At 38.7% G+C, this 7877-nt stretch overlaps 1 pseudogene; it reads right to left on the minus strand.

Annotated features, from left to right (window-relative positions):
• Window positions 1-2791: 2791 nt before the first annotated feature.
• Window positions 2792-6601, minus strand: LOC141835291 (telomere repeat-binding protein 2-like; annotated as a pseudogene).
• Between the last annotated feature and the right edge of the window lie 1276 nt (window positions 6602-7877).

The following is a 7877-nucleotide window of genomic DNA, read 5'->3' on the forward strand; positions in this document are numbered from 1 at the left end:
GGAGTAATGAAGAAGGTTTCTACATGGTTTGGTTTGAGGCCAACATTGTTTGCCACAAGTCGCGCAATCGCCGCTACAAAGTTGTCTACGGGGTTTTTGATCGATTTAATTAATGTACCAGAGAGCTTAGGTAGGTTGAGGATTGACAGCGGAGACTATATGTTTGTTACGGAAATAACTCATAAGGGCTTGGTTCAGTTCAGTTCAGTCCTGATCTATCCAAAGGGAAATCAGCCACCCCTTTCGACTTGATTGACCAACACTCGCTCGAAGAAGTCATCAATACTCCCATTCGGCTCGAAGTGAATAAGTTGCCGAATAGGATGAGAACTGAATCAATCGCCCATTCGGTTCGCTCAGTGGCCAAATCACCCATTCGCTCTGCTCAGTGGCCGAATTGCCCATTCAGATCGCTTAGTGGCCGATTCACCCATTCAGTTCATTCAGTGGCCGAATCGACCATCCGGTCCGTTCAGTGGCCGAATCGTCCATTCGGTCCGCTCAATGGCCGAGTCGCCCATTCGATCCACCCAGTGGCCGAATCGCTCATTCGGTTCGCTCAGTGGCCGAGTCGCCCATTCGGTCCGCCCAGTGGCCGAATCGTCCATTCAGTCCGCTCTGTGGCCGAATCGCCCACTCATCCACGTTTCCATTCGGTAGCACCTCCATTCGGCTGTAGCGCCGAATGGGGGCATTCAGTACCCGGATCGCCAAGCGGCCATCACCCTAGCCACACGGACCTCTTGTCAAGCCGAATCGCCAGAGCACCCTACAGTGCCCTGGTATATCCTATCACGACTTCTGACAAGTTCACAACATCATTTATTACCGTCATCCCTCTGACACCTGCATGGACCATGACAAGATAGCTAGCACCAGCGATGGGACGGGGAACTCGATTGTTCCTGACACCTCATTAATCTTGATGGGATATTCCTTAAATGATGACGTGATAAGTATACACGCTTATCTCTCCTTAAAACGACCACTCCCTCCTCAGCAGGTAACTTCTTCTTCTACTCTTTTCCGCGCTCAAGTCCTTTACTGTTCATCTTCTTCTTCCTCCCGTTGTTCTTAACTTGAGCGTCGGAGTGGTCGCGCCGGGACATCCCCTGGCCTTCCTACTCACGCTTGCTGTGTTCGCAGGTCCTGGGGGTCTTGTCGCACTCAACTCATCTTCCTGTTCCACGCTGACGACGGAAAAGGCCGATGACTTATCTAGACGACTACCGGAACAATGTTCCCGATAGCGGCCGAGGGTAAGGAGTAACAAAGAGGGTTTCGATAAGATTTGGTGTGAGGCCAACATCGTCCACCACAAGCCCACGTTATCGCTACTATAAAGTCATCTGTAGGATTTTCGATCGATTTAATCGATATTTTATTAGTTCTATTTGTGTACAAAAGTCTTGTAGGTTCTATTAGATAAAAAAATTGATTTGTTTGATTTTGATTTAAACGGTTCAGTCCAATACTCTCGCTTTATTGTAGAAGAGGAAGAATTGGAATTTAAAAATTGAGGTCACTTCACCTATCTAAGCTCCTAAATGTCTCTGTTTTTGCATGACACTCCGACTCCATCTTCTACCTTTTTTAGTCTCAGTTGACAACTATCGGACAAAAATTCTAATGGCCAAATTAATTTTTTACAAGAATTCAATCGATTTGGTTAAGTTTAAAAAATTAATTTTTTCAATTTCGATTTCAATAGTTCTGTCGGTTCGATTATTAACTCTATTTGTGAAATTAAAGTGATTTTGATGTAAAAGGTAAAGTCATATTATTTTCTTTAAAAATTTAATTTATTTTGAAAAAAAAACCTTTATTATTGTTTTCGTCAAAACCATTTTTTTAAATGTAAAAGTAATACCTCAATATATTTTTCATCTCAAAAATAACTTTATTCTAATATAATTATAACAATTACCACCGCTCAACTGCTATACCATAAAATAAAACTATTTCAACTTAATAAAATTACTATATATATAGTGTTCTATAAATTATGAAAATTATTTAAATTTAATTAAAATCACTTCAATTTGATTAAAATTGATTCAAAGTGTTATTGCAACTATATCTAAGCTGTTAATTAAAATCACTTCAATTTTTTTTTTTTACTCGTCCCCGGGCAATGGTGCAACGGTAAGACATCCAGATTGTGACCCAGGGATCCGCAGTTCGATCCCCAGCTACGGCGTATTTGCAGGAATTTTCCTCCAAATGGGGAACGCAATCAAAGGATGTTGGACATCTGGATTGGCCGCCGTATGCGCTTCCCGATTTACCCTGGTGGTCGGTGGGAAACTTCCGTGGGACCGAACCGGCCACTCCCAGGGATTGAGTCCATGAGACTGACTGGGATTTATCATTTTTTTTAATAATTTTTTACTCTGGATCATTTTCCATTACTAATTTTATTCTTTTAATTATCAAATTTCACCTAAAAACTAACCAATAAAAATATAATTATCAATTTTTTTATCTCTCAAGTAAATAAACTAGTGACAAAAACTTAAGAGGGCAAACATGTCAATATGATTTTAGAAAAAAATGTACCATAAATAATCCAAAAAAATCCCTATCAAATGACAACATAAGAAATGAACACAATAAAATATCAACAAGAAAAGATAAATTTCAATCCCCTGGGCGTAGCTAAGTTGGTACCCGAATGAGACAATTGCATCGAAGAAAAGATAAACTTCAACTCGAATTGAATCACAAGGATCACATTTACAAGGAATAAATGTGTTATAAATGAATCATTTGTTACATGAAATAAATGATAAAAATTGAAGGAAAAAATTAGCCAATACAACATTGGAAGAGAAGTAAATAAAACAACCAATTAAAACAAGTACAATCTTGACATTTTCTCCCCCAACACAACACAAGAATGGATTAGACAAACAAGAGGTCACTGGTTAATTAGTAAGTGACAAGCACCTTGTTTCTTTCGCCCATTTAATGTCATTTCCTTGATTATGATGTACAAGTCCGGAAGAAGTTAATCATTCTTAAACCTTCTTAATCCTGAAGAACCTCCCCAAGTGAAAGAATGATGGTGTGTAAATGTGCAATAACTGAAGGTCAAACAGATTCATCTATGGACTCTTTTTTTTTTCTTTTTTCCTTTTTTGTTTTTATTTACATGAATGAAATGATCTCTATTCTCTTTGGTAAGGAGTCTAAGAGAGGAACAATAGGGTCTCAGTTGAAGGAAGGGATATCACCTGGAGTTTGGATTGTTGCTGAGACCAGTGGGAATGGGCTAAGAGAACCCTGTCTAAAAGACTTTGAGGAACCGGTTCTCCTCTTCTTTGCTGAGGGGAAATCCTGGCTGTGTGTACCAATGTCTTCCACTTATCCTACATTGACCGAAGAATTTCAAAACCAGTTTCTTTTTTGGTTCCAACAATGATTCTAGAATTATAATGTTTGCTCGGTTAGATCGATTAATATTGCAACTTAAATAAGTAGAGTGTGAGCAAGGTAGATATATCTTAAAGTATGGTGCAAATATTTTTCCTACTGGAGGGGTGAGATAACAATTACCTTTAGATCCACGTATGTCCGATGCTTTTCATTCTGAAAGGCACAAAGCTTGACATCTCTCCACCTAGATTCATGAACCCAATACAGCGATAAGGAATCCTGCTTGTGGTGGTAAGTAAGTGTAGAACATTGGTTTAGCAAGCAAAACAAACCTTCCTGTCCCAAGCTTTTCCACTGCCTGAACCAGGGCTTCCACTTCAGCAACAGAGAATGGCCTCCGTACACGACGCTGACCAACTTGGCACGCCTTGCTCTTGGGCTTGCTCCGGAGAGGAACCATGGCCAATGCTTCTGCATTTGCAGGTTGTAGTGGCACAGCAACAAGAGCTATTGAACTGTGAATCTGTTTTTCAGGTGATGATGCATTGGTTGGTGACTGCACTGATTCATAGTCATTCTCACGACAGGTCTTTACACGCTTTTGAATGGCATCTGATCCCAACTGATTTAGAGAGGGTGCTTCAGGTGGCAATCTATCCAATGTACACAAAAATAGACAACGATATACTTTAGTCAACATTTGTCGGCCCATCACAACAGTTAACCTGCTCTTATGAACTTAGTTGTTATAGAAAGTTCATGTCAATTAATTGAACTGACAATGATCACAAGATCTAACATTAGAAATTCCCAACTATAAGAGCAAACTCGATAAAATGCCTAGTCCACTTACCCATCTGGTGAATCAGTAGCACATCCAAGACTTAGGAGATGAGGGTCTTTGAGACATGCCAGTTTTCTGGGAACATGTTTAGTATTTGGCTCCAATGTGAAGCCTAAGCCATCTGATTTATCACTATGGAAAATGCCAGCCTGCTGCAAGGTCTTACTGTCATCTGTAACCCTCATTCCTTGAAGAAGAACACCAACCTGCAACCCACCTTCAAGAATAGTATTTACAGCCTCCAAAACTATCATCTGCATAAAAAATGAGCACATACCACACAAGATTAGAAAATATATTTATAAATTTGAAGCTCAAAATAGAATAAATGGTAGATATGCAGTATCAGATTGAGTGGATCAATAAAAATGCACAAATGTTTAATATTTGTTTGAAAGTGAAATAATGGTTTCAAAAATTTCAGGCATAGAGTCAGCTGTGTTTCTCCAACCAATATTAGTCAAGTATGCATGCTGTGGGATTGCACGGCTATCCATCATATAATAACTGATCCAACTAGTTTTAAAAATATGATCTAAGACCAAAGAATTTAAGCAATTTGAAAGACAAAACATAACTATAGTAAATTACATGACTAATCTGACAAATACTTGCTAAAAAAATATATGAAAGAACACTATCATTATGTACAAAGGACTATATAACCTTTAAGGAGCCAACTGTAGTTGTTTCAGGGATCTCCACAACAAATTCTGGCACCTCGAAGGACTTGATCCTGAGTTTAACTGAAGAAATGGTAAAGAAGGTAGCACAATCAAGACCTAATCATATCCCATTAGGAATTTTAGGAAAAAAACACATAGAAACGAAAACAATAAACACTTGGTTTATTTGTTAAGGAATTTACCATGGTAGTCTGGAGAACTACTGCATGATTTTATTACTTTTGTCGAAGACCACACATCATTTGCTCCAAGGTAGTCTGCAGAACTATTGCATGATTTTATTATTTTTGTTGAAGACCACGCATCATTTGCTGTAAATATATAGAACATGAAGATTTTATACCACTCATTCCACAAGAGTACAAAAGTAAAATGTTATGGGAATCATTTGACACACCTTCACAGTAATTCCCTCCATCAGAAATTGAAGCTGAATAATGCTCGAAGAATTTTCTTTTTCTAAAGGAGCACATCTGTGTTCTTTGATATGTACGGCCCATTCTCTTTCCTGGAAAAACAGTCTTGCCTTCTACATCTGAAATAGGAAAAACAATAATATATGCTGCTGATCTTCATGATATTTCAATTGTAGAAGCAATTTGATTGAAACACATGTGCTTAATGACTGACAATCATGGTATAAAAGAGGAAAAGCACTAAGGTACCGTAATTAGCTTTCTTGCCATCCTGCAATATCATAGGAGCTACTTTCCTCGATCTAGATGCTAATAGCTTCCTTATCCTATGATGGCCATCTATGTGCTGAAGGGTAGAAGCCTTACTTGTAACAACAGATGGATTGCATTCAGATGAATTTTCTGAAACTTTATCTACAGTAGGTTCCATGTCATCTCCTTGCTTGGAAAAGGAGACCTTGCGATGAATGTTGTTCCCACCAAAGGGAACTTCAGAATTGTTATCAGAGCTAACTAAAGCAGCATAGTTTCCATTCAAGTTCATTAGCTTATTTGCACGATTCATGTGCAAATCATTCACATCTCTATCCATTTTTTCTTCAGCTTGGAATGATGTCTTGCTCCTGACTTCATTAAGCTCTTGCAATTCTGCGGCACTAGAATCAAGCATCTTCGTGCCACATTCTTTAGTAACAACATCGAAACCGTGCACAATTTTACCATTCTCACTGATGAACTTGAACTCTTCAGTAATAATACCCTCACATGATATTTCAGATTTTGCAAAGAGAGCAGCAGGTACTAGTGGTCTGGCTTTTGAGGCCTTTCAGTGATTGCTCAAGTCATTTGTCTTCTTCCTTTTATTGAAATGTTCAGGACAATGTTCATGTTCATTACAACTAAGCTGATCATAAGCTTCACAATTTAATGACTTCGGTCTGTCAGTTTTCTCTAGTTTAACAGTCATATCTACACTAACAGAGGAAGATGTGTGAGCATTGAAACAATGATTTGGCAAAAATTCCCTTTCTGACAACTTGCTTGCTAGATTGGCAAGCAAATCAATTGCACACATCTGGTGATCTTTAGTCTTCTTTCTTGGCGTGCGCTTCCCCTGTTGATTAATTTGCAAAAGTCAGATCAATCATACAGATTCAAGGTAACAATAAAAATGTAATTTGGAATTGCAAACACACCCTAGCTGATCTAGGACAATGTGGGACTGCTGGGGCCTCATAACCACAAGTTCTGCAATCCATCCTACTCTGAAATACCATACCACAAAGATTCATCACAAGTAGAGACAGCAATTTCAATCGAGAGACAGCAATCAGTCGTCAATCTGTCACCAGATAAAAGCAAGCAGAGAAATCTCAGACAAACCACACGCACGGTTTAAGAAATGTGTCTGATTAGATTATTGGGGGAAAAAAATAAACAAATTAACTCTGGCTGGTTCAGAAAACAAAAGAAGATTAGGATTTCATAATCCAAGGCCCACTACATTTGAAACGATTGAACCCATCAGGCAATTCCTTATAAACTAAACGGTAACGAGGAGCTAATGATCCCATTCCAAGGAAATTTCGGCGATAAAAACCGAGATCGAGCAAAATTATCACAAACATAGGGAACCACTATAAAGAAGGAATTAGGAACAGACAAACAAAAAGTAAAAGATGAAGCTTTTCATTTTAACGGAAATGCTAGATCCTTCGATATAGAAATCAAGATTGTTCCTCCAACAAAGCAAACCAATAGATCAGAGTAGGATGAAAGGCGTAAACCTGACATAATTCATCATTTCCGCGCAGATCAAGGGAGGTGGGGAGACGAACCAACACTCCGTAAACCATCAGAAAAACCACACTGCACAAATGGAGCAATTCACCTCTCGGGAGACGATGCGGATGGCTCAGCTTAAGGATCTCGAACACCGATAAGATCGACGAGAAAATATAGCGATTCCACTAAATTTCGTCTCGAATTCTCTCTCTCCGACGGCCAAAAACCCCCCGCAAACCATCCCTTTTTGGCTTAATCCATTAAGAACATATTTTGACTCCCCCGCATCCACCGGTGCATCCGGTGACGCTACACCGATCAACATCCCGTAGCCGGTCGCTATTCCGTGATCCTTGCCTCTTCTGCCATCCACGTGTCCTCTCTTGGAATCCGACGGTTAAATATACCCGTCAAAATGCAATATGGAATTTGAGGAGACTATTTTTGATTTGTTATTATTATTGTCATTGAACTTTTTGGATATTGCCACGTAGGAGGTCATCCGACGTGGAACTAAAGCTAGCCCGATAAAGGTAACTTACACGTGTCGGAATTAGAAGGTTAATTAGTTAAATTTGGTCGAACCAAACCGCCGTTAAATGAGGCGAGTTAATTCGACCATGGTTCAAGTAGCCGGCTAATTTTTTGAATTGAATATTCAGTTAAAATTAAATTAAATCGAATTAATTAAAATTAATTTAAATCTTTTTTAACTAATTAAACCGATCAATTTTTTAAATAAAATTAAATAAATCATAACTATAAAAT

The sequence above is a fragment of the Curcuma longa genome, chromosome 9 (genome assembly GCF_044706935.1).
Source record: "Curcuma longa cultivar G26 ecotype Majalengka, Jawa Barat chromosome 9, ITB_CL_G26_1.1, whole genome shotgun sequence".
In the NCBI taxonomy this organism is placed as follows: Eukaryota; Viridiplantae; Streptophyta; class Magnoliopsida; order Zingiberales; family Zingiberaceae; genus Curcuma; species Curcuma longa.